Source organism: Terrapene carolina, unplaced genomic scaffold (assembly GCF_002925995.2).
Source record: "Terrapene carolina triunguis isolate 2854851 unplaced genomic scaffold, T_m_triunguis-2.0 Scaffold67, whole genome shotgun sequence".
NCBI classification, from domain to species: Eukaryota; Metazoa; Chordata; order Testudines; family Emydidae; genus Terrapene; species Terrapene triunguis.
In genome coordinates, this window is record NW_020664418.1 from 6,510,266 (window position 1) to 6,538,075 (window position 27,810).

Sequence of the window (27,810 nt, forward strand, 5' to 3'; positions counted from 1 at the left end):
ATATGGCAGAAAACCAACAGTTTCCACTCCCAAGGAGAACTGCAACAATGCACACCAGGTAACAAAGTGCCATTCTCCACGCAGCCTGTGTGATCGTATCTTGCATTCCCATAGGGAACGTAAATTCAAAGGAAAGTGGGGAAATTAGCAGGAGAAGGAAAATAGATTAAGGGAGGAAAAAAACCTTAAATCAATTTAAATATTAATTTTCAATTGCAAATGAAAACTAAAGGCAGCGAGGGAGGGGAACGCCTGACATTTTTCTGCAGGCTGCAATCCAGCAGGTTGGAACCCAAAGTTTTCTGTATTAATGAGAAAAATAATTATATTACATGGTTTTCACACACCCTCACCCATCTTGGAAGATAAGAAGTTCAGGATTTAATCATAGTACAAAAAATTAATTTCTTACCGTATTGAGTTAATATTGTTCCCCATCACTCAACACACAAGGAGCCTGACAGGCTGCATGAACTGGTCCCTTGAGCATGCTCGACACACTTTAGATAAGCCTTTTGCAGAGCTAGGAACAACTTGAGAAAGAAATGACCACATGCATTGCTCTGCCTCCCTCTGCTGCTCCTGTGTGAATAGCAATTGTAACACTGCATTGGGGGGTGTTGTGAGCCAGTCACTGGGTACATCTAGGGGAGCCAGGAGATCTGGGCAAGCTACTTTAACCCCTCTGTGCCTCAGTTTACTCATCTGTAAACTGGAGATAATGATACTTACCCACCTATGGAAATCCTCAGGATACAAAACACATTGATTATTAGTGTTAATTATTGGAATTAGGGTAGCACATAGCGGCTGCAACCAGCATCAAGGGGCCATTGTCTTGGACACTTCAGCTGCCCCAAAGAGCTGACAGTCTAGACAGCCAAAGGAATGAAGGAGGAAGGACATTATTCCCTTTTACAGATGGGAAATGGAGAGTATGTCTACACTGCAAAAAAAAAAAAAAACCACGGCAACAAGTCTCAGAGCCCGGCTTTACCAACTCAGGCTTGCAGGGCTCACGCTTCGGCACCAAAAATAGCCATGTCGACATTCTCCCTCGGGCTCTGAAGCCTGGCAAGAGGAGCAGTCTCAGAGCCGGAGCAAGAATGTTGACATGGCTACATTTATTGCCATAGCGTGAGCCGAGGTCCGTACACCAAGGCTCTGAGATGCACTGCCTGGGGTCGGGTTTTGCAATGTAGACGCACCCTGAGGCACAGAGATGTGAGGGGGGCAGAGTTCCAGCACTCAGCAGCTCCCCTTGAGAACAATGGGAAGTGAGGTCTTTCGAAAAATCTGGCTCCAGCTGTGTGTGCTGCGGCCTTAGAAAACTGGCCCCAGGCGAGTTGCTCAAGGCCATGCACAGGGAACCCGTGGCATAACAAGGATTTGAACCCAGGCCTCCTAAGCTCTAGCCCAGCCCAGCGCCTTTCTGGTACGCATCCCAGTAGTGGAAGAACTCCCCCAACCCTCCCTCCAGATGTTATAACCTCATTGGAAAATCTCTCTATTACAATTCCTCCTTCCTTTGGGCATGATTCTGCATTGGCTGAGCTAGCGATGGGCCCGGCACAATGCTAGCCACAGGCCTGGGAAAAGACCCCACTGGAAGACACCCCAGACACCCCTTGGGTGGTTTCTGGTGGACTCAGGAAGGAATACCCTACGTCCCCATCTTGCAGGGAGCTGCATGTGCTCACTGGGCTCTCTGCAGGAAGGGAGGGTGAGTCGTTCTGAGGAAATCCCCAAAGGAAGACTGGGTGTGTTTACCATCCCCATGGCCCTGCCTTGGTTGTTTTAGTGTGGGGGGGCAAACACATCCCCCCAGCAGTTAGCATGTGAGTGTGTCTGCTTGCCTTGGGGATCCGTGCGTGCCCTGTGTGGCTCGGCTCATTGGCCTGCAGCCAGCTGGTCTCTCAGTAATCCCCTGCCTGGCCACTGCTTTTACAGTGTTCCCTAAGGGGAACACTCTCCTGGATCTCCACATCAACACACACACGGCACAAGCGCACACCCCCATACACTGCTCCCACAGCCCTTTCCAGTACTGTCCACAGAGGAGCAAAGCCCCCAATCCCAAGCTTAGTAGTCCCATAACCGGAGCATGCTGAGGATGAGGAGAACTCCTGGTCTGCATTTACCATGCATACCCGTTAGCCAAAGGGACACGGCCTGTCCTTAAACCTTTCCAGTAGCCAAGTCCTCTGTTTCCTTTAAGCATTCTGCTCCAATTTTTCAAATCCAAACATGCCACCACCCCACTTCAATGTCTCCCTTCTGAGTCTTTTGGGATCCCTGTTTTGTTTCCCCTAAGTGTTCCTAGTGGTTAAAACAAACAAAAACAAAACCAGCTTTTTGGAGGGTGCAGGGGGGGATCCAGACCAAGAAAACTGAGCGAGAGATGGGACAACTCGTACAGCTGCTTGTTGAAAAAGAGAAGCGGCTTTTGTCTGTGTTTTTCTGCTTGAATAGAAAAAGTAAGAGGAGACTAAAGGACATGGGGGATTGAGAGGCTGCTATTCCTCGCAGAGAACAGAGACCATTTGTTCTGCATGGCTTGGGAATGTGATTCTCAGTGCTAAATGCAGAGGAAAGAGCTTCAATGGCTTGTTATAGCTGCTGGGGAGATAGGGAACTCCGTGCAAGGAGGCAGGGGAATGTGGAAGGCTGCTGACTGGATTCCTGTGGAATGAAAGGTGAGGGGTTAAATATAATCAGGGAAAGGTGGTGCTGTGTGCAGGCACCTGGCCTAGGGCTCACAAAACCCAGGTTTAGTTCCAGGCTGTCTCATGGGGTGACCTTGGGCAAGTCACTTCACTTTCCTGTGCCTCAATTTCCCCGTCTGTAGAAGAGGGATAATGATACTGACCTTTGTAAAGCACTTTGGGATCTGCTGATTAAAAAGTGTTACCTAGGAGCTCAGTTCTCTTGTTATTCCTAGGTCTGCCACTAACCTGCACTGTGACTCTGGGACAGTCACCTGCCTTCTCACCCTTTGGCTGTTCAGAGTAATGATCCTGGGGGCAAGGCCTAGGGATTGTCACTCCCCAAGGGTATGTAGAGCACCAGTGGGGTTCTGCTCTCTCTTGGAGCCTCTGAACATTCCAGTAATAACAGCGGCAATACATAAATAAGGTCCAGTTCCTATATAGGTCCCACATCTCAGCCGACAAGACCAAGCTTATCCAAACTGCTTTGGGCTGGAAATCTCATGACACGAGATGATTTCCACAGGTGGGGCCGGATAGAACAGATGCCCTCAGAGTGTTCTGGTACTTCTGGGTCCCAGAGGGAACCTGGACAGACACATGAGAACAAACCCATTTTTCAAACTTTTTTTTAATTTAACCAAACTTTGCAAAGCCTCAGAAAATGACTTGGTTCAAGTCAGGAGCAAAGGTCCAGGGTCAGCTTCAAACCCAGTACTGGGTAAGAGGGTGAAGCGAGTCCCCTGCTCATGGGAACAAAGGAATTGCCAGATCAGATCAGATCCCCATGTACAGCTTGTCCAGTGACCTGATTCCGACAGTGGCCAGCACCAGCTTCTTCAGAAAAAGGAAAAAGAACCCTGCAAGAGACAGTCATGGGATGACCTCAACTCAGCACCAACTGTATGAAGTTCTCTGGCCTCTGATATATGGATGGCCAGACTCAATGATCTAATGGTCCTGCTGGCCTTAAAAGCCCTGGATCTACAAATCTGTCCCAGTTACAGTTTGACATAGTCCCAATAACAGGAAGGTTTATAGCCTTTCCAAATTTTGGGGGTTACGATTGCTTATTTTAATCCTTACTATTATAACTAGGGAATTTCTCATTATCCATAGAAATGTCCAATCTTGTTGGAATCCTGCTATGCCGTTGGCTATACAGTAGAACCTCAGAGTTACGAACACCAGAGTTACGAACTGACCAGTCAACCTCATACCTCATTTGGAATCGGAAGTACACAATCGGGCAGTAGCAGAGACAAAAAAAAAGCAAATACAGTACAGTACTGTGTTAACGTAAACTACTAAAAAAAGGGTAAGCAGCATTTTTCTTCTGCATAGTAAAGTTTCAAAGCTATATTAAGTCAATATTCAGTTGTAAACTTTTGAAAGAACAACCATAACGTTTTGTTCAGAGTTACGAACACCTTCCATTCCCGAGGTGTAACTCTGATGTTCTACTGAAATAATATATTGTGGCAATGAATTCCATGGGCTAATTCCAGGGCCGCCCAGAGGATTCAGGGGGCCTGGGGCAAAATGGGGAAGTGGATATACTCACCGGGCGGTGCTCTGAGTCTGCGGCGGCAGCGGCGGGTCCTTCAGTCGCTCCGCGTCTTCGGCAGCACTGAAGGACCCGCCGCCGAAATGCCGCTGAAGACCCGGAGCGACTGAAGGCCCCCCCCCCCCCCCCCCCCCCCCCCCCCCGGCGGGCGGACCCCCCCCCCCCCCCCCCCCGCCGCCGAAATGCCGCCAAAGACCCGGACCGCCGCCGGGTAAGTAAAAAGGCGCCTCTAGCCAGGAAAGAGATTCTCGGCCAGGGCTCGCGGGGCCCCTGCGGGGTCTGGGGCCTGGGGCAAATTGCCCCACTTGTCCCCCCCTTCTGGGCGGCTCTGGCTAATTCTGAGACAAATATTCCCTTGTATCAGTTTTAAGTGCTTTGCATGACAAGCCAGTGCTTTATCCACTATGCATCACTGCCTCTCAGGAGCAATCAAAGATCTCTCTTCCTCAGGGTTTGATCGATGAGAGTAGGGAGCGCATGAAGAAAACAAATTGGTTTAACAAAACCAGAAGATAGAATGAAAACTCCACAGTTTGGGTAGAGCAAGAGATTCCCCAGACCACTCGGTGTGGAGTTCAGTTCTCTCCAAGAGCTGGCCCCCTCTGATAGCCAAAGGGTTGTTACAGGGCCTGATCCAAAACTCACTTAAGTCAATGGGAAACTTACTCACAGTCATAGTTTCTGAAGTCTGTCTGAGAGCTTCATAGGACCTGCTGCTCCACAACCTTTTTCCTTGGCCATCTGAAGGAGATCTAGTCAGGAAGTTAAGCCCCTGCTTGCCAAGAAACAAGCAGGGCCTCTGGCAGTCCCCATTTCCCCATTCCAAGATGTTTTCACCTACAGCGAAGAAAAGCGAAGAAATCGGTGTTGCCCCCAGCATGTACTAATGACAGCTGGGTAGAAATGTTCTGGTTATGTTGTTTTGTTAAAGGAAAAGGGCATTTTTGGCAAAAGGGATTTTTTTAGTCCAAAAATGCCAAATTTTGACCAAAAATTAAGTTTTTAATTAAAAAAAAAGTGAAGACCAAAAATGTATGAGGAAACCAAAATTAATGTTGTTTTCATCAATATTTTTATTGGGGGGGAGGGAATTCCAAAACAAAGGTTGAGGAGGAAAATATGAAAAATGTGGGAAACCCCCCAGATGTAGGAATCATGATGCTTTACAAACATTCACTCACTAACCCACACAGCTCTGCCACCAGGTAAGTATCACTCACCCTATTCTGCAGGTGGGGAAACTGAGACATATGAGGGTGTAGTGACTGCCCAAGGCAGCTGAGAGAGTCACAGTCAGAGCCAGGAGCAGATCTCAGGAGCACTTAGTGCTAGTCCTTTGGCTGTGATAGAAAGGGAGGTTGCTGGCTGGGCATACAGGTTAGCTAATGACAGTTAAGCCCCCGCCCAGACTCTCTTTCATGGCATTCCACACCTGCAGGAGCCTCGAGGTGAGGTTTCTCCCTTACTATGCAGGTGCCAGCGGCTGCCATGATGGGACCAAGCTCTCCATGGCCCTGAGACCAATGGAGGGACATTGCTCACCTAGCGAAGTCATCCCACCTACAGCGTTAGGGGTGGCAGATTGCTCCGTCCCCGGGGTGCCTGTGCCCTGGGAGAGTGGCTCCTTTGGTGCTCTGCAACAGGAAGCAGAATTCCTACTGCCACCTTCAGTGTGGGTGGGCTCCCTGGGTGAGTTCAGCGTTGACTCATAAAGGGCAGGGGGTGGGGAGTGATTTTTTTATTTCAAAGCAACTTCCAAAGAGAGCCACGGAGGGCGGACTTGGGCAAGGCAGAGATAATCCAAAGGGTGATTCATCTGACCTACTTTCCTGGCTCCACTAGTGCCGTGCCATGTGCAGAGAGGACTGAGGAGGGTCGGTATTTTTAGCTAATGCTGGTGTCATGCTTTAGCTGTTTGTTCGATAACATTGTGCCAAAGAAAGAACCAAGTAAACAAGAAGCGAAAGGGAAAGGGTGTGAAACAGGCCCTTTGCACCAGCAAATCGTGCAGGCAGCAGCCTCGCATGTCCCTGATCTCATATCCTCCCTCCCCTAACCTTTCCCTACGCATCTTAAAGAGCAACTGGGAGAGTCTGAATAATGTTCTGTAGAGAAAACTAGTCTGTCTGTTGGATGAGGCCAAGTTTCTCTGCCTCTCTCCTGCTCGCCGGGCCCTGGGGGCTCCATTTTTCCCCCCATGTGAACAATTAGAATCATAGAATCATAGAATATCAGGGTTGGAAGGGACCTCAGGAGGTCATCTAGTCCAACCCCCTGCTGGTGAAGAAGCTCAGTTGACAGCCCTGAAGAGCCAGAGCTTTGCTTTAGCCACAGAGCAGCTTCAACAAGCTTTCCCAGGCTGCTCTAGCATGGCTCCAGAGCAAGACGGACGTTCAGTTGCCATTGACCATGCCCTGCTTGACCTCTCTGCTGGCACAGCCATCAGAATAGGTACTTAGGGGTCAGCTATGTGTTTGGAGGGGTCAGAATCCAGATTGGAAGCGTGTTGGGGCTTTTTATTATATCTTTGTACAGTGCCAAGCACTACAGGACCCTGATCCTGACTGGAGTTGTTAGTTGCCACCATAATACACTTAATTAACAACAAGAATAATTGAGAACCCTCAACTCAACTTACTTAGGGGCCATGAATTGGCATCCATTGTGCCAGTGGGTTACACAGTATGTCTGCAGGAAGCAGACGCAGACCCATCAATTCATTTCCCATGGGGGCCACCAAACAGCCCCCCGGTCATCATGGACCTGCGCTGGATTTGAGCTGGTAACCTTAAGGTAAAGAGGTTGATTGCCACCCCCATCCCCGCAAGTCATATTCATATAGCCCACCCCCAGCTCCTGTGGTTTGTTTGATTGCTGCCTGACAGCCTCTAAGCATTCCACCCAGTGTTGTTGTTCATTTCCCCATCAGAAATCAGCCTCATCCATGTTTTGTGACCACCTGCTCCGTTTCCGTGGTGATGTCTGCAATGTCACAGCCAGAGGATTATGACTTCCAGGTGTGTGGAATAAGCCCATGGAGCCAGTGACTGAAGGGAAGCCCCTGTCCATCCTCAGCCCCTTCCATTGGGCTGCAAGGACCCCGCCTTCCGCCACGTTTGATCGTTCCGCCAGCAGGTGCAGATTCAAGTACCGCTGGCAGAGTGTGACAGGGAGGCTCTGGAGGGGTCCTCTCTGGTGCCCCATAAAGGGGCCCAGAACCGGGTTTACTATTCTTCGGGGGAGACCTGGTGCTTTCTCTACTGGGCGGGAGGCTCGTCCCGAGGGACTACCCCCTGGCCACGCTTGGAGGGGCATCTGGGACCCCTGATACCCAGAAGGGCGTCGGCCCTATCATCTCCGGCGGCCCTGATCGCCCGGTCCCTGGGGTCACCCCTCCTCCATCTGTGACCATTGTCAACTCTGCTTGGGCCCAGGGGAGGCCCCCCTGTCATGCCCAGATGAGTGTGCAGGCCCCGCCACTGTGGTGGGCAGTAGGCCCAGGCCTGCGGAGGAGACGGTGGCAGGGCCAGTGGCGGGAATCAAGCGGGGCTTGCCTCAGGGGGAGTCTGTCCCTTTCCCTGCTGCCCTGCCCTCATCTTCCCTTACCCTCCCATCATCACCCTCGCTCCCTGGCTCTGACCAGGCTGGCTAGCCCCCCTCCTCGGGGAGCTGGGAGCTCACCTGTCGTTGGTGAGGGGGAAGGGAACCCCTGTAAGACTATGAAGGGGGTTGCTGGTGCCGGGTTTTCCGCTGCCTCCCCTGTTGATGTTCACCAGCGGGAGTTGGCCGAGGTCGCTGCAGCCACAGTGGAGGGTCGTACCACCTCTTTCCTGGAGTCCCTCCCTGAGGGGATTTTGGAAGGCATCCCCCTTGCCTCTTTGCCATCTATGCCCCCTGTAGGCACCGAGGTGGTTACTGCTCTGGTTGCTGTCGAGGGGGACCCCAAAGGGGCAGGTGGGGACTTTGCCTCTATTTTTGATGAGATCGAGGCCCTGGGTTTGACCCCTACCACCGAGGGGGTGGATGCCCCCTTCTTAGAGGACCTCAGTCAGGGCGATTGTAATCTGTTGCCCCTGCCCCATCTTTTCCCCTACCTCAGGCTGTTGCCCCCTTATTGCCTCTGTGACCCCCTGGGACCTGACCATCTGCCTGGCCGCGATTAGTACTCCGGCTGAGGCTGCCGTGCCCAATGTGGCGACGGCTGTCGCCGAGTGGCTGGACTCTCAGCCCAAGGGTGCCTTTCCTTTTGAGGCAGGGACTCAGCCCTTGCCCGCCCCCCCCCCCCAAAGCTGTAATCATGGGTGCTTCATTTAACGAGGCACCTGAGCATAGCGCTGTGGGGGCGCCCCAATCCCTTGCTGCCCTTTTAACCACCGTGCCCTGTCGAGAGGTGCCGTGTCCCGGTGGCTTTGCCAATTGGGCCCTTGATTTTGTCACTGGCCTTGTCCCTGGCCCTGGCCCTGTCCTTGGTCTGTGTCCTGCCCCTGGTCCTGACCCCGTTCCAGCCCCTGCTACTGTCCTTAACCTTTTTTCCTTCCCTCCTCCTGTTGCTGCTGCCCCCAGGGTTGCCTCATTTTCTTTTTATGAGGGCCCCTGGGAGGCGGTTTTTGTTTTTCCCTCTCCTGGCCCATCCGGGGCTGCTAGGGTGACCAGATGAGAGGAAGAAAATATCGGGACACCGGGGGGGGCGGGGTCCGCCGGCGGAGCAAAAAACAAAAAAAGAAAGCCGAGTGCTGCCAGTCGGAGCGCGGGACAAACACCTAAAAATCAGGACTGCAGTTCTCCCTTTGCCATTGTCCCTAGTGCCGAGTGATGAGTCTGGTGGCGCGGCAGGGATATGATCCCTGCTTGCCCGTCTCGATAGGCCACGGGGTTGGCAGGGGGGTCCAATTGGGAGACGTTCCAGGGTCCGTGACCCGGGTCCCCGCCGTGCAGTGGAACAAGCTGCGTTGTTTCTTGGAGGACACTCTTGGTCCTCAAACAGAGTGCATCTTGCTCTTCAACGCTGGGGCGATTTCCATCTTGTTCTCCAGACCATAAGGACCATTTTGGGGGAGGGCAAAAGGACCGGGAAGTGGGACGCTGTGGCTTACCAGCGGACCCACTGCTTCCGTGATGCCCTGATGGCTTTTACGGTTGGTCATGGTTTGCTGCAGGGTCCAATGGGCACTGCTAGCATCCCTGACCGCGAGGATCATCCCCAGCCCTCCTTATGTCGCCATCCATCATTGCCATTTTGAACACTCGGGGCTGTAGGGTGGGTCTCCGCAGGTGTCAGGTGCTCTCCTTCCTTCGGGAGGGGGGTACTCGGTTATTTTCCTGCAGGAATCCCACACGGATCCAGCCACCTAAGCTAGCTGGAAGCTGGAGTGGGGAGATGGGGTCTACTTTAGCCACCTTTTGCCTCATCAGGCTGGGGTGGTGACCCTGCATCTTGTCAACGTCTATGCCCCGACATCCGGCCCGGAGCGAGTGCGTTTTTTTCAGCGGGCATCCGTCTTCCTCAGTTCTTTAGATCCTCGCGAGTGCCTAGTCCTGGGCGGAGATTTCAACTGCACACTTGAGGAGCGGGACCGCACAGGGATAGAGCCAAGCCCAGCCACCGCAGACATCCACAGGGAGATTGTAGCTCATCACTCCCTCGTGGATGTCTGGCACGACCACCACCCAGACTATGACTCTACATTCACTTTTGTCTGGGTGGAGGAACAACGGTCAAGCCACTCCCGGTTGGATTGCATTTATTTTTCTCGATGTCATCTTTCACAGGCCCGCTCCTCCCACGTTCGGCCGGCCCTGTTCTTGAACCACCATTTGGTGGCCGTGACTGCCTCTCTTGCTTCGGAGAGGCCGGGGCTGGCCTAATGACACTTCAATAACAACCTGCTGGAGAATGTGGACTTTGTGGTGTCCTTCCGGGAGTTCTGGCTGGTCTGGCGGGAACAGCCTTTCCCTCAGCACAGAGGTGGTGAGACATGGGGAAGGTGCACTCCCAGCTCTTCTGCTGCAGCCACACCTGGGGAGCCAGACAGTGGAGGGATGTGGTGATAGAGCAGTTGCAATGGGAGGTTTTAGAGCTGGAGAGGCATCTGGCCGCCAGCCCCGGGAATCCACCCCTCTGTGCAGCGTATCGAGAGAAGCAGGAGGAGCTCCGGGCCCTTGATGAACTTCGGGCCCGGGGTGCCTTTGTTTGATCCCGCATCCATCTCCTGCAGAAGATGGATTGTGGCTCCCGCTTCTTCTATGCCCTGGAGAAGAAGAGAAGGGCTAAAAAGCACATTATCTGCCTTTTGACGTCTGATGGTACACCCCTCAGGGATCCGGTGGAGATGCGCGAGGGGGCCTGGGCCTTCTACGCTAGCCTTTTCTCCCTGGATCCAACCGACACCAATGCCTGCAGAGTGCTTTGGGACGAACTCCCAAAGGTCAGCACGGGCGACCAGGACTGGCTGGAGCTGCCTCTCACTCTGGCCAAGTTCTGGGAAGCCCTCCATCTCATGCCCACCAATAAATCTCCAGGCATGGACAGGCTGACCATGGAGTTCTACCGCATGTTCTGGGATGCCCTCGGCCCAGACCTTGCCACCGTCTGGGCTGAGTCCTTGGAGAGCAGGGTCCTCCCTCTGTCATGTAGGCGAGCGGTGCTCACTTTGCTGCCAAAGAAGGGGGATCTCCACAATCTGCGCAATTGGTGTCCCATCTCGCTCCTCAGCACGGACTATAAGGTCGTGGCAAAGGCCATCTTGCTGTAGCTGCAGTCTGTGCTAGCGGACGTGGTCCATCCTGACCAGACCTACACCATCCCGGGCCGTACTATCTTGGATAATCTTTATCTGGTCCAGGATCTCTTGGAGCTTGGATGTAGGAATGGTCTGTCATTCACCCTCTTGTCCTTGGATCAGGAGAAGGCATTCGACCAGATGGACCACGGGTTTCTCCTGGGCACTCTGCGGGCATTCGGCTTCGGGCCCCAGTTTGTGGGGTTTCTCCAGGTGCTGTATGCTTCCGCAGTGTTTGGTCAGGCTCAACTGGACCCTGACCGCACCTGTCAGCTTCAAGTGAGGAGTGCATCAAGGCTGTCCGCTGTCAGGTTAGCTGTATATTCTGGCCATTGAGCCCTTCCTTCATCTCCTTCGTAAGAGGTTAATGGGGTTGGTTCTGTGTGAGCCAGAGGTGCAGCTGGTCCTGGCAGCGTCTGCTGATGACGTACTCCTCGTGGTCCAGGACCTAGACGACTTGGTCGGGTGGAGGCTTGTCAAGCTGTTTATTCAGCAGTCTCCTCTGCCCGGGTCAACTGGATCAAGAGCTCTGGCCTGGTGGTCAGGGCTGTGTGGCAGGCGAGCACACCGGTGGAGTGTGGGTCTGCTGCTCTATGTTGGCGTTTACCTTTCTGCCACACATCTGTCTCTGCTGGAGAACTGGCATGGTTTAGAGGGCAGGGTGACTAGGCAGTTGCGGGGCTGGACAGGACTGCTCCGGTTCCTCTTCCTCTGGGGGAGAGCACTGGTGCTTAACCAAGTGGTCCTGTCCATGCTCTGGCACCAGCTCAACACCCTGTGCCCGCCCCCGGGGTTCCTGGCCAATCTCCAGAGGTTGGTTCTGGAGTTTTTTTGGTCGGGACTGCACAGGGTCTCTGCAGGGGTTCTCCATCTTTCCCTGGAGGAGGGAGGACAGGGCCTGACATGCATGTGCACGCAGTTCCATGTCTTCTGCCTCCAGGCCCTGCAGAGACTCCTTTATAGTGCAGGTGGCTCGGCATGGAGCATATTGGCGCATGCCTTCCTCCGCCGTCTGTGAGGGCTCCAATATGACCGGCATCTCTTTTTTCTCCATCCAAGAGGTCTACCTCTCTGAGCTGCCAGTCCTCTACCAGGACCTCCTCCGGACTGGAGGCTGGTTTCAGCAACCAGGTCCCTGGTGGCCACTGAGGGGTAGATCTCCTCACGGAGCCCCTGCTACACAATCCCTATCTTCGTGTGCAGGTGGCAGAGTCCCTCTTGGTGTGCCAGTGTTGGCCCTGGCGGGAGTCACCAAGATCGGAGACCTCCTGGACTATGACTTGGGGGATTCACTGGATCCCCTGGCGCTTGGTCAGCGCATGGCATTCTCCACCCTTAAAACCCCCCAGCACGTTCTCCAGGAGATTGAGGCATCCTTGCTCCCCGTGGCTTGGGCTTTCCTTGAGTAGGTCCCAGTCCTGTGAGAGGGTGCACCCCGCCCACCTCTCAATCCAGGCCTTCTGGATCTTTCCATTGGCCCCCTGCCCCGTGAGCCTTCCCGGTAGGGTGACCCTATTTCTCTATGCTGAATATGGGACACTTGGTAAAATTAATCATATTTAAGCAAGTTCAATGGCAATCAGTCAGAACTATGCAGTACAAATGTTCAAATTATCATCAAGTTGACTGAGCCCTTGTTAAAAAGAAATACTGCGTAGTTGGATTCTTTTTATTTATCTTCTTATCTTTAGGATTCACACGGGGAGAGGTGATACACACACACACACACACACACACACACTCCCGTACACCTCTCTCACATGAGCTGGGGAGGGTGACCAACCGACTTTTCCCTGCCCAGCGCTCTCCGCCCTCCATGCCTGACTGGGACCCCAGGACAGACCCACCTCTCCTGGCACCTGGCACCACATCTTCCTGAAGCAATACAGGGGGAAGAGGGGCATGCAGGGTCACATGTCTCTCCAAATTTCTGCCAAGGTTCACACCAGAATGTGGCCAGCATCAGCCGTTCGGCGCTGTGTGGCAGGGAAGAGATGGGAGCTGCTTCCAGCTGCAGGGGAGGAGGAGGGGGCGAAGGGATGACCTGACCCCTATCTTTGCAGAGCTCATCTCCTTCTCCCCCCTGCCCCGGAAGCTGGAAGCAGCTCCCTTCCCTTCCTGCCCGCACGGTGTCAAAAGGCAGCTAACACCTCCAGGCTGCTGCTGGCCATGGACATAACCCAGCCGCCTTCTGTCCCCTGGGTACAGTGCAGGCAGGAAGGGGTTAAGCCCTAAAGATGCATTGTGCACCAGGGCCTAGGGAACTTGACTACAGGGGCTTCAGCAAACCTGACCAGAGAGGTTGCTCAGCAGGGGAGGGTGCCTATGGGATGGAGCAGTCCTGCGCTCCCTGGGGGCAGGACACAGGGCTGGAGGAGGAGGGGGGTGAAGAGGGTTCTGTGGAGCCAGGCTGGAAATCACTCCCCACCCACTACTCCAGAGCTTAGCTGAGGGGCGGAGAGGCTTCCCCGTGCCAGTGCTGCGCGGGGCTTTGGCACATGCAGGGCTCGGCTCCTCCTGGCCAGTGCCCCAGGCCAGAGGGTCTTGGGCTTTCCTAGGGCACCAGCCCAGCCAGAGGCAGTTAGGGAAGGAAAGAGCCTGCCTGCCAGGCTGTTAGTGAGCTGAGCACTCTGACCAGGGGCTGGTTCTCTGCATAGTGTTGGGAACGGGATGCACCCCACTGGGGGGGATATGGAGGAACAGCGGGGCTGGCAGGGTGTGATGGGGCAAAGCAGAGAGAGGACAGCAAGAGGGAGAGCATGTAAAGGGCCGATGGGTGGGCAACAGAGGCGACACGTAACTGGCCACTGCCTGGCACCTGCCCGCAGTCACTAGCCACCATAGCTCACAGTGCGCAGCCATTGCTGGCCAGAAACAGGATGGGGGGTGGGACCCTGCTGGCCAAGAGCTGGCATGCAGCAGGGACTGTGCTGATGGACCAACTGGGAGAGTGGCCGGCCCCGCGTGCTGAAGCTTTGCCCTGCCACCAGCCTTGCACACCCACCCCCATCGTCGGTCACTGGATCCCCCCCCCCCCCCACTCACTGCTGGTCAGCGAGTGGCTGGCAAGCAGGGATCCGACCAGCAGCAGGACCTGCCAGTACTGATGAGGGGGAAGACAGAAAATACGGGACAATTTGCCTGATTTTAAGAAAAAGTCGGGACATCTGCAGGAGGGCTTAAATAGGGGACTGTCCCTTTAAAAACTGGATGTCTGGTCACCCTACTTCCAGGCCTCCCCCTCCTTGTACCCTGAGCTGGCTGCATGTCTTGCAGACAGTTCATTTTCGAACCACGCCAAGAGACCATCTATATGCGCTCATGCTGCACACGCTTCATTTCCCCACCCTCGTGTCCCGCCTAGATACCAAGTGGCGGGACCTTTTACCTGCAGTGGAGGGTGGGGAACCCCGGTGGACCAGCTTATATTCCATCTTAGTCCTGCGGCCTGCCGGGGATATCAGCTGGCGGCTCCTCCATGGAGCCATGAGCACGGGCGTGTACCTGGCGTGGTTCACCTCTGTCCCTGAAGCCTGTCCCTTCTGTGGCATGAGGGAGACCCTGGCACATGTGTACTTTCAATGCGCCAGGCTGCAGCCCCTCTTCTGGCTCCTCCAGAACCTCTTATTGAGGTTCTGGCTGCACTTTTCCCCGCACTTGTTTATTTATGCATGCCCGATCCGAGGCCCCACGAAGTCGTGGGACCACCTCATCAACCTCCTGGGCATGGCCAAGGTGGCCATTCATAACACCAGGGAGAGGAGGTTGGCAGAGCGGGGGCCCTGCAACTGTGGGGTTGTCTTTCGTTCTTTTATCCGCTCACGTATCTGGGCAGAGTTCCTCTGGGCAGCGTCCGCCAACTCTGCTCGGTGTTCCCTTCCGGTTCCCTAGTTTTGGCCCTTTGACCCCCACGCCTGTTCCCGTTATTGCCTTTGTTGTCCCCAGAACTTGGTTGTGTTCTGGGTTTGGTAGCTCCTCCCTAGGCTGGGGGAGGGGCTTTTAGCAGTGGGCGAGCTAGCATTAGGGTGACCAGATGTCCCGATTTTATAGGGACAGTCCCGATTTTGGGGTATTTTTCTTATATAGGCTCCTATTACCCCCCACCCCATGTCCTGATTTTTCACACTTGCTGTCTGGTCACCCTAGCTAGCATCCACCCACGTCCTGGCGCTCAAAAGGACCACTCTCCCATTGCTCCCTGGCCCTCCTGTATCACACTACACAGAAGAGTTCATTGTAGCCGGTCCTTGAAGGGAAGCTCCAGGGAATCCCTCTGGTGAATCACCCCCGAATCACAAGCATAACACGCTCCCAGAATTACAGAGGCTTAACCCATCCCCGAAGGGAATGAGACAGGGACAGGGCAGGGAGGGACAAAGGTCATCATGCGTCATAACATGCATGTGGGTGTTTAAATTTATTTATGCAACCAACAGTCCAAGGCTGCTACAATCCCTATCCTTGCTCCCCTATTTTCCAAACCACAGCAACCACTTCAAACCACGCCAGACATTGCCTATTACTTATATTTTGCCCATGTAAATGTCACTAGACTCCACTTGTGCCAACAGCATTGTTTCCATAGTAACTAATGGACATGAAACTGGGGCGGGAGGTGGGGACTGGAGAGGATTTTTTTAAAAAGACAGAAACCCAAATAGATAAATAAAATTTACGATGGCCTGATGGGCTGTGAAGTTTTAGTGCTGCAGGTTTGGGGTGGCCTGCATTCCTCAGGAATGCCTGGGCCCCTTTGTGAGCTAAGGTGGCCAACTCAAGCTTGTGGCAATAAAAACTTTATAGCATCATGTATCACCTTATATTTACGCTCTGTCTCTCTTTGCTTCTCCAGAGCAACGTTTCTCAAATGCGACCACCGTGGCCACATGCGGTCATCTCTGGGGTGGCAGGCAGCAGGCTTCATTCAAGGGGCTTTACCCCACCCACGTGGCAGCAGGTGCTGGCTCTTCATTCACCATCACCTCTGCATCACCCTTGCCCCCCGCTGTCTCCCTACCCACCTCCCCATCCAGGGCTTAATATGTCCCCTGGCTTGCCAAGGTTGAGTAAGTCTGCTGTGAAAATTGATATTTGTATGTTTGTTAATATCATTTTTCACAGCCTCCCAGCTAGCTAGTTAGTCTGCTGAGACAAGTGATATTAACAAATATCACTTTTCACATCAACAGACTTAAAAAGCCTCCAAAAAGCAAAAGAGACAACAACAACAAAAAGACAAGAATGTGCAAAGCATCTTATTTATGTTTTTATTCTGTTTAGCTCAAATAAAAAATAGAGACAACTGTATGTTATGTTTATTACTGAGTCTGCAAAAAGAAACTCTACATAAATAAATTATGATGATTTGGACATGTATATGTGAATTTTTATTTGTTTTTCCTAAAGTTAATTATTTTAGGAAAAACAAGAGTTGATGGCCGCACTGTGAGGCCACCAAAAATTTTTTTGTGAGAACCCCTGTTCTAGATAGAATATGAGGGTTGGAAGGGACCTCAGGAGGTCATCTAGGCCAACCCCCTGCACAAAGCAGGACCAATCCCCAACTAAATCATCCCAGCCAGGGCTTTGTCAAGCCTGACCTTAAAAACCTCTAAGGAAGGAGATTCCACCACCTCCCTAGGTAACCCATTCCAGTGTTTCACCACCCTGCTAGTGCAAAAGTTTTTCCTAATATCCAACCTAAACCTCCCTCACTGCAACTTGAGACCATTACTCCTTGTTCTGTCATCTGGTACCACTGAGAACAGTCTTGTGGAAGCAGAAACAGAACTGTCAGAAAAGAACTGCAATGCATGACAGTTTGTTAGCAAGAGTCAGGCTAACTGTAGCCCTGATAACGCGAGATTTGTAGAAGCGAGGATTGTGTGAGGCGGGTGAGAAAGAACTGTGTGAGAAGTTATTGCGACCTTGTGTAGATAATATGGAATGTAGACTAAGAGTCTACATTAATGAGCAAAACAAGATATCAGAATGACCTATGTATAAACAAAATGCAGTTGTTGCTCATTATTGTCTGTAACAAAAGGTATAAATGCTTGCTGTAATTGTTTACTGTTGAGAGAGACCTGCTTAGCTCTCTCCCTCTGCACAATTGTGAGAGTTAATAAAGCATCTGACTTGCTGTACCCAAACAAAAAGTGAGAACTCAGTTTTTCTCCGACATTTGGGGGCTCGTCCGGGATGGCAACGCCCACACAGGCACCGGCAGTTGCTACGGATCCTTCCCCTTCGAACCCCATGGCGCCACAATAGAGGTAGGAGACCTTTTGAAATCTCTATTGGGGTGTCGGAGGAGGACTGTCCGTGGGGCCGTCTGTCCCTGTTGGGCTCACGCCATCCGAACTTATTGACTGTGCAGCAAGGTCAGATGCTGAGCGGCGTAGGGGAATTGTTTGCCGCCCCCTGTATGCATATGCGAGGTGCATAGGATTGCACCTGTGTTGAGGGGTTGTTACTGCCTCAGCAGGAGGGGTTTTTACCGCCTCATAGTCCGGACAGAGGGGTTGTGTACCGCCTCAAGAGGGGTTTTTACCGCCTCAAGTGATGCATCGAGGTACTTGGGAATAGTACCTGAGGTACTTGGGATAGTACCTGGAGCAAGATCTTGCTGTGTCTGTGTGTCTGTCTGTGGTGCTGTGTTTGTGTGTGCACCAGTGTGAATTGAGTGTTACCGGAAGACGCCCAGAGTACTCTGCGAAGTCTTTTGTCTCGTGACCAGAACTACTCTAACGCAAGCCCGGTAACTGGAGGATCTTTTAGGAGATCCGACCCACGGTACGCTAACTCGGCCTGGCATCGTCCGGCGAGGAGGCTGCCTGGGTCTAGGAGTGTGTGAACCCATCTTCCCTCCCCTTTTTCCACTCCGTGTGAGCCACTGACAGTCTGACCATCTCACTGGATGCAACAGAGTATGCGGCGCCGTCTCTCTGAGATTAGCCGACGCTCTTTGCTGAAGGGAGGTGTAGGAGGTCATGGTTACCCTCGTTAGTCTCTCCTGTGTGAATACCCTGTAGGGAGAGATCCTTAGTTTATGTGCCGCTAGCGCGGACAGGGCATCCTCCTCCCTGTGTGTGTGATTGGAAAATGGGTGGGGGACAGTCTAAGGATTCCCTTTCACCCCCTAAGGGTACCCCAGTTTATTTCATGTACGTACATTACGGTCCTAAAACCTGCAGGTATTTAGAGAATTGGAATCATTACACGCGTGAAAATCCATCTAAACAATGCCCACTAGAAGGTACCTTCAATCTAGATAAGATCATACATCTCAGAGGAGCTTTTAATCACCAAAAAGCCTCTGACACACAATGGGAGCAATTTGTCTATTGAGAAAAGGAACGGGTTAATTTGAAATTCAGCTTGGTCCAGAGATAAAGAGAAAGTTAATCTGCGTTCAAGGTCAAGAATCAATGCAGACCAGGCTAAGTACAAAGAAAAACTGCTTTCGGCCCCAGCTGGCTGTGAAAAAGTATAGACATAGTCAAACCAAAGGCAATACAAGTTACAGTGCTGAGATTACATTTGCAAAGCTTAACTGTCCAGTGAGATCCAACAGTCTGCCTTTGTGACCCTGGAGCCGGCGTGGTTTGGGGACGCTGAAGAAGCCACAGGCAGCCGGCCTGGACTGGAATCACTGAAAAGACGCCCCAGGAGACCCCAGGGCGTAAAAGAACTGCCCTCCCAAGAGAGGAAGCAAGTTGGAGATTGCACAGCACCTTCTCTCAACATTATACACAGACGTGGCCAGTCTGGACGTACGTGTGTGAATATGAAAGTGTGCCCACTCTCAGCCGCAGTAAGTCTGAGAACCGGAGAGGGATTTAGCATTCCTCTCTCCACCCCGGTTGACCGGGAAGGGTGTCAGGTGGATCTACCCCAGTCGTAGCAGGACTGGGCAATAGAGAAGTTGGAGAAATAGGAAGAGTTGTATACTTGATAACTAGAATTGAACAATTAAGAGCATAGATCATGAACCAGGCAGCAACTCAAACCTATGCCCAGGGCAAGTTGCAAGCCTTGAGACAGGACTTCCAGGCAGAAAAGGAAGCACTGGCTAAGCAAGTACTGGTCCTTCAGGGACTTGTCAGAATTTAACCATTTGTGTTTGCATATGCTGTAAGAGCAGTGTGTTTGCCACAAGAGAAAATTGAATAGTTAAACGCCAATGGGCCATGCGTTTTGCCCAAGTGGCAAGCCTCACGAGGGAGGACTCGGGTAGCCTTGTGAGTAAGAATGTTTAAGAGAAGAGACCAGGAAGGGTGGAGGCTAGTTGAGAAGCCCACCCTCCTATCTAAATTGGTAGTGAAAAAGCCGGTGCCCATGGAAGGGACGGTTCAGCGAGCAAAGCAGGATCGGGCCCAAGCGGGCAGGCAACAGATAGAGAGATTGGAAAACAGGTTGGAAATTTTGAGGGCATAGTGGAAGGAAAAGAGTAATTAATTATAAGTATGGGGATTTCAAATCCCCAGGACAATAATTGGAATGGTAAAATCTGAGTTGATTGGGTGTCGGTTTGGGAGACAAGCAAGTGATTTAAGAAAAGAGAGTGAGAAGTTAACTCTGTAGTTGCTAGAGGGAATCAAGCAGTGAAACTTGGTAGGAATGTCTGTAAGTAATTCAGGCAAGAGGTTATTTAAGTGGAATTATTCGACTATGAATACGTTAGTCTAATTTGCTGAAGAACACTCCTGCTGTGTACAATCTGTGTTTTATAAGTTTGAGATGAATTGGTATTGTTTTAACGTTGCAAAACTGAGAATACTTTTGCCAGACCCAGGAGACTAGTGTTGTTTAAGGTATTTAGCATTTAATCCTTAAGGTGACTTAATGCTTTACAAGATTTAAAATGTTTTAACTAAAGACCAAAGGTTGTGGCTGCAGCAGGGTAGTCAAAGCCAGGAGAATAAAAGATTTGAATTTGTTTTTGGGTAACAAAATAGCAGATAAAAGATCTGGTAAAAAGAGAGAGAAGGACAGTGCCCCTGGCTCTGTGTGGTCGAGCTGTCACTTTACTAGGGGTGCATAGAGATTTTGTAAGCACAAAAGAAATAGTTACACCTTGTGTAGAAATTGATGTGGCTAGTGTTGTGGAAATTGAATTGTGGATAGGATGTGCATTTTCCCCAGAACATGTGCAGTGTATATTGTAGCAGAGGTAAAAGAAATGCAAACCTACCAATATAGGTTGTGTTGTCTTGTTCAGATCACTGTGTGTTTGAAAGCAGGAGTTAGAAGTAAAAGGCAATCAAAAGTCTGGGAAAGTTAATTGTGTCCCTTTTAAAGTAAGAATTTTTAAGCTGTGGATAGCTTTGGATCTGGAAGCAAGCCAGAAAGCATCTGTATTAATGCAATTTTCTAACTAATAAGGTAGAAACCACTGAAACCTTAGCTGCCTATGAAACAAATACAAGGAAATATGGGGTAATTCCTCTGTTTTGCCTGAAATCAACAAGAGTATGTGTATATAAAGGAAATATTTTAAGCAATGACTGACTGCCCAGAAGGGGTAGACCTCTGTTCTTTTGTCTTTCAGATCATCAGAGAAAACGGATGCCAGCTGAACAGCATTCAATGTACCATGCATTTACTGGTACAATAGAAATTATTTTTGTGTTCTTTGTCCTGTCTTGTGGTGTTTGTCTTGTGGCCAGAATTGTTGGGTTTAATATTTTCATAAGACAATCTAGTTCAAAATTAAATAGAAGGGTTAAATCAAAAAGCAGATACTTGTTTTGTTCAACTTGGAATACAAAGTGTTTGGATAAATCAGGAAAATGTGATATACTAAAGTCTAATACATTTGCTTAAGTAAGAAAAAGAAACTTCATTGGCCAGATTTTTTTAATTGAAAAATTGTTGTTAAAATTTGCATACCAACAGTCTTTGGAAGCAAGGACATGGAAGGTTAACCCACTCCCCATATTGCCCATGGGATCCTTCTGGCTACCTCAGATTTCTAGCCAGAGGGCTGGGGAGGGGGGAAAGCGATTGGACACCTGAGGTTGTACCGAGTGAACTCCTCAAAAGTGGGTGTGCTTGTCCCGGTTTGTTGCTCCAAAGCTCTGTAATAAAGTTATTTTTACTGGAAGAGTGTACATGGCATACATTGAATAATAAGACTAGTGTACTGTAATGTGTATGTGTTCATTGTTGGGAAAAAGTGTATAAGTGAAGAGTGAAAGTTTCCTTTGTAGGTTAAAAGAAGCCGAGAAAGGGAGAAGAGGAAAAAGGCACGGAATGAGTTAATTGAGGAAAAAATAGCTAGCAAGCTCAGTTCAAAGATAAGACCTGGCTGACAGCCACAAAAAAGGGGGGCCTGAATGTGCCCAAGCAACTGAGATCTGCAAAACACGGCCAGGCACTAATGAAATGTGTTAGGTTTCTTTTCTCACAGATAAAAGAAGTGCTCCCCAAAGACCCTAGCAGCCCTGCCATTCATTGAAACAAGGAGACTGAGTCTACATAAAAGTCCATCAACGAAAGACTGCTTTTGGCTCCACACTGGAAAGGCCCTTTCCAAGTCCTGTTAACCACCAACACTGCTGTGAAGTGCCAAGGACTGCCCACCTGGACCCATGCTTCTCACTGCAAAAAGACCCCTCCACCTCGGGAGGACTTTCCAGCTGCTGATCAGCCTATTTCTCCTGCTAGCTCTGCTGTGCCTCCTGGACAGCAGGGAAGGAAAAACAAGGTGAAGTGCTAGTAACCTCTCCCTTGTCCACTGACAGACCTACTGTGCCTTTGGATTTTCCTAGAAGAAGCAAAACCATTACAGGGTGATGTGCTAGTAACCTCTCCCCTGTATGATGCTAAACCACACTGTTTCAGGAAAAGAGAAGAAGGAACACTTGCTTCATTGAAACCACAAAGTCCAGGGATTCCTGACTACAAGAGACATTAAGAACTGACCCTGGTGAAGAAACAAAGAATTATACACTAGCAGAAAGAAACTTGTGGGACCCATGCTTGGGAACGTGGTATTGATTGGATTTTGGGGTTTATTCTACAGGCTGCGCCCTGTGTTTTGGATAAGTCCTTCAGCATGTATTGCCCTCCCTAATTGGATTTTAAATGATAAGTACCAAAGGCACCTTGTTGCCATTGCCCCTGCCATCTCCTCCATTACACTATTACCCCTGTAATACATCCAAATACAGACAGTGCCACATATTTGATAAAACCAATGGCCAAGGCCTTCACACTTTAGTGATTTATTTAAATATTGTTTGAAAATATATATTTTTAAGGTTCAGGATATCCCATATTAGTGAACAATTAAACGAATACCCAAATTGCTCACAGGGGGCTGCCATTAGATTAGCACAACAGAGGGCTTGGGTTATTTCTTCTAGAAAGAAGAGAGATTTGACCGGATCCCTGTGGGATGGGGCCAATAGTGCAGCAGCAGTTTGGAATATTTTTAAGAACCAAGAACATGATGAGAAATTGGGGCAACTAGAGAAGGCCATTGGCCTTGTTTCTGGAGCACAACTAACCCAGGTACAGGCTGGAGTTGGTGAGTTACATGTTATTTCCGCCTTAGTTCAATGACCCAGAAGTTGCTGACAGAGATGGTATTGAATATCACTGAGGCTGGGAAGGCATTGCAGTGGGATCTAGCATGTTCAGAGATTCAGGATTTCCTGAATGACTAGCTGATGGCCATTCGGAATGATCTAGAACATCAGGCTTGGCCCACTGCCCTTACAGACACATCAGGAGTACCATCTGATCTGTGGCCATGGAGACTTACTTGGAAACTTTTTGGGTGGAAGTGCGGACGTTCTCAATGCTCCTTCCAAGCATATGGACCGGTAAAGGGGGTGTGGGCTCCCACATACCGAATCCTGCCGGGTCCATGGGGAGGATGCATGTGGGATTGGGTAATTCACCGAAACATCTGGGAAATTAGACCTCCTGGTATGCCCAATCGATTTTTAGTCAGTGCTCCTGGGATTACACCTGACATTTGGATGGGGTTAGGTAGTCTATGGACATTTTGGCCATTAGAACCCCCACAGCTTCAGTGTATCCGTAAACTGAAGCCAGGAGAAGTTGTCACTGTTTATGACTACGTTTGCTGGGAGGGTAGGGGACAAGGAACTACCCTGACAGGACACTTACTTTTTCAAGCTAATGATAGCTGTGTGTATGTTAATGACACCACATTACAAGACATGCATTTTAATCTCATTACCACTGCAGGCAATCATATTATTTACTGGCCTGCAGATAGAGTTTTCCAAGTAGCCCTTAGGTTCCAGATACCCTTTAATTGGACTAGTTTAGTACCTGATAGATTTCAGAATTTGTTTTCACTGTTACCAGAGATTCAAAAAAATCTCTGAAGTACAAGGGCAAATTCACATGCTTCAAAATATATATCAAGTTGAAAAGTATGCTTTCCAGACAGCTTATAGAGTATCCACTTTATGTACTAAGTATGATGTATTGTGCTTTGTGACTAAGACTGTACAACAACCCCATTATATTATTGCTATGGGAATGTTATTGCTTGTGTTGCTACTAGTTAGTTTAGGATTATGTTATTATTGTTGTAAAAGATGTAATAATAGTAATACCTTTCATGTTTATGCTAATCATGCATTGTCATTACATCCAATCAGAACCCCTAAGATTGTTGCATCTGATGTAGAATCTGAAGTCCAGGACTTGATGCAAATAGAGGTTTGAGAATGTTTGTTGTACTAGAAGTACAAAAGGGGGGGTTGTGGAAGCAGAAACAGAACTGTCAGAAAAGAACTGCAATGCATGACAGTTTGTTAGCAAGAGTCAGGCTAACTGTAGCCCTGATAACGCGAGATTTGTAGAAGCGAGGATTGTGTGAGGCGGGTGAGAAAGAACTGTGTGAGAAGTTATTGCGACCTTGTGTAGATAATATGGAATGTAGACTAAGAGTCTACATTAGTGAGCAAAACAAGATATCAGAATGACCTATGTATAAACAAAATGCAGTTGTTGCTCATTATTGTCTGTAACAAAAGGTATAAATGCTTGCTGTAATTGTTTACTGTTGAGAGAGACCTGCTTAGCTCTCTCCCTCTGCACAATTGTGAGAGTTAATAAAGCATCTGACTTGCTGTACCCAAACAAAAAGTGAGAACTCAGTTTTTCTCCGACAGTCTAGATCCCCCCCTTTCAGGTAGTTCAAAGCAGCTATCAAATCCCCGCTCATTCTTCTCTTCTGGAGACTAAACAATCCCAGTTCCCTCAGCCTCTCCTCATAAGTCATGTGCTCCAGATCCCTAATCATTTTTGTTGCCCTCCGCTGGACTCTTCCCAATTTTTCCACACCATTCTTGTAGTGTGGGGCCCAAAACTGGATGCAGTACTCCAGATGAGGCCTCACCAATGTTGAATAGAGGGGACTGATCATGTCCCTCAATCTGCTGGCAATGCCCCTACTTATACAGCCCAAATTCCCATTAGCCTTCTTGGCAACAAGGGCACACTGTTGACTCATATCCAGCTTCTCGTCCACTGTAACCCCTAGGTCCTTTTCTGCAGAATTGCTGCCTAGCCATTCGGTCCCTAGTCTGTGGCAGTACATGGGATTCTTCCGTCCTAAGTGCAGGACTCTGCACTTGTCCTTGTTGAACCTCATCAGATTTATTTTGGCCCAATCCTCTAATTTGTCTAGATGCCTCTGTATCCTATCCCTACCCTCCAGCGTATCTACCACTCCTCCCAGTTCAGTGTCATCTGCAAACTTGCTGAGAGAGCAGTCCACACCATCCTCTAGATCATTAATGAAGTTATTGAACAAAACCGGCCCCAGGACCAACCCTGGGGGCACTCCACTTGATACTGGCTGCCAATTAGAAATGGAGCCATTGATCACTACCCGTTGAGCCCGACGATCTGGCCAGCTTTCTATCCACCTTATAGTCCATTCATCCAGCCCATACTTCTTTAACTTGCCGGCAAGAATACTGTGTGAGACCGTATCAAAAGCTTTGCTAAAGTCAAGCAATAACACGTCCACTGCTTTCCCCTCATCCACAGAGCCAGTTATCTCCTCATAGAAGGCAATTAGGTTAGTCAGGCATGACTTGCCCTTGGTGAATCCATGCTGACTGTTTCTGATCACTTTCCTCTACTCTAAATGCTTCAGAATTGATTCCTTGAAGACTTGCTCCATGATTTTTCTAGGGTATGAGGTGAGGCTGACTGGCCTGTAGTTCCCCGGATCCTCCTTCTTCCCTTTTTTAAAGATGGGCACTACATTAGCCTTTTTCCAGTCATCTGGGACCTCCCCCAATCACCATGAGTTTTCAAAGATAATGGCCAATGGCTCTGCAATCATACCCGCCAACTCCTTTAGCCCCTCGGATGCAGTGCATCCGGCCCCAGGGACTTGTGCTCGTCCAGCTTTTCTAAATAGTTCTGAATCACTTCTTTCTCCACAGAGGGCTGGTCACCTCCTCCCCATGCTGTGCTGCCCAGTGCAGTAGTCTGGGAGCTGACCTTGTCCGTGAAGACAGAGGCAAAAAAAGTATTGAGTACATTTTTCCACATCCTCTGTCACTAGGTTGCCTCTCTCATTCAGTAAGGGGCCCACACTTTCCTTGACTTTCTTCTTGTTGCTAACATACCTGAAGAAACCCTTCTTGTTACTCTTAACAACTCTTGCTAGCTGCAACTCCAAGTGTGATTTGGCCTTCCTGATTTCACTCCTGCATGCCTGAGCAATATTTTTATACTCCTCCCTGGTCATTTGTCCAATCTTCCACTTCTTGTAAGCTTCTTTTTTGCATTTAAGATCAGCAAGGATTTCACTGTTTAGCCAAGCTGGTCACCTGCCATATTTACTATTCTTTCTACACATTGGGATGGTTTGTTCCTGCAACCGCAATAAGGATTCTTTAAAATACAGCCAGCTCTCCTGGACTCCTTTCCCCCTCATGTTATTCTCCCAGGGGATCCTGCCCATCCGTTCCCTGAGGGAGTCAAAGTCTGCTTTTCTGAAGTCCAGGGTCCGTATTCTGCTGCTCTCCTTTCTTCCTTGTGTCAGGATCCTGAACTCGACCATCTCAGGGTCACTGCCTCCCAGGTTCCCATCCACTTTTGCTTCCCCTACTAATTCTTCCCTGTCTGTGAGCGGCAGGTCAAGAAGAGCTGTGCCCCTAGTTGATTCCTCCAGTACTTGCACCAGGAAATTGTTCCCTACACTTTCCAAAAACTTCCTCGATTGTCTGTGCACCGCTGTATTGCTCTCCCAGCAGATATCGGGGTGACTGAAGTCTCCCATGAGAACCAGGGCCTGTGATCTAGTAACTTCTGTTAGTTGCCGGAAGAAAGCCTCGTCCACCTCATCCCCCTTGTCTGGTGGTCTATAGCAGACTCCCACCACGACATCACCTTGTTGCTCATACTTCTAAACTGAGACCAAATCAAAACCATGGATGCAAACAGCCCTCCACTGTGGGATGATTAGAAATCCAGACCTGGGTCCCCATTTTGCTAATGGACCCTATCTTTCCAATAGAATTCATTGAAATGTTTCAAATTGTGATGGGGAGGGGACATTCTCCAAAATGTATATTTGATTTTAAAAATATGAATGAAAATATTCATCTCTTTAAAATCAAATTCTAAACATTGAGAAAAAATAACTGTTCAAAACATCTCCACCAGCTCTACTACAAAGAGAAAAATACACATTTTCATTCCCTTTTATCCTTGTTTTTCACTCAACTCTTCTCTGTAATAAGCTGAAACAACACCACAGTGCTGAACTTTGCTGGGTTTGAAATCCAAATCCAGATACTAATATTGCAATGTGCCCATCTCTAGTGATGGAAGTTCTGTTCAGTTTGCGTGTTACTATGAAATTCCTCCAAGCTATCCAGATCCCTCAGGAAATCTAGCAGGAAATTGGAGAGGTTTTCTCTTGACATTCTGCGGCACGCTGTGACCAAAGTACCACCCTAGAACCCCCATATTTACCACTGTCATACAATTATATGTTTTGTACAAAGTCTGCCTTGTGAAATATTATTTTAAAAGTCTTGATCTGTTGAACACTAATATTCTGTTGGCTTGTATGTGCTATTATTGTATGTGCAGTTATAAAGTTTTGCTATCTCTGTGTTACTGAAATATGTTGTGAAGTTGAAAACACCCACAACCAGCATTTCAGGTACAACAATGATGAAGACAGACAATGTGACTGGCCCATTAAGGGGAATCCACACTACCAAGAATTATCACAGGATCTGTATAAAATGAAGACTTCTTAGAGGAAGCACGTAGACAATGGACATTGCTTGATTTATGTCATAGCAAAAGATTTTTCCAACAAGCTGGAAGAACCTGTAAAAAAGGGGACATGACATCATTATTTGGCCTCACTGCCCACATAACTCAACACACCGGAAAACACGTATGGAGGACAAAGACTGAACTGGAGAGGTGGTCCCAGGCTGAAGGAGAGTTCCAGCCTTTGTATGGAAGATCTGTAACCTACTTATATTATTTATCAGGGTGAGACACTGCTTGATTCAAATCCTATCTAGTTTATAGAACTCACACTGCAATTCTACATTTATTTCTTAGGTCTGTATGCTTACTACTGATAATCACTTAAAATCTATCTTTCTGTGGTTAATACATCTGTTTTATATTTTACCTTAAACAGTGTGTTTTGGTTGAAGTGCTTGGAAAATTTGCTCAGTGTACAAAAGCTGGTGCATGTCCTCTTCACACTGAGGGA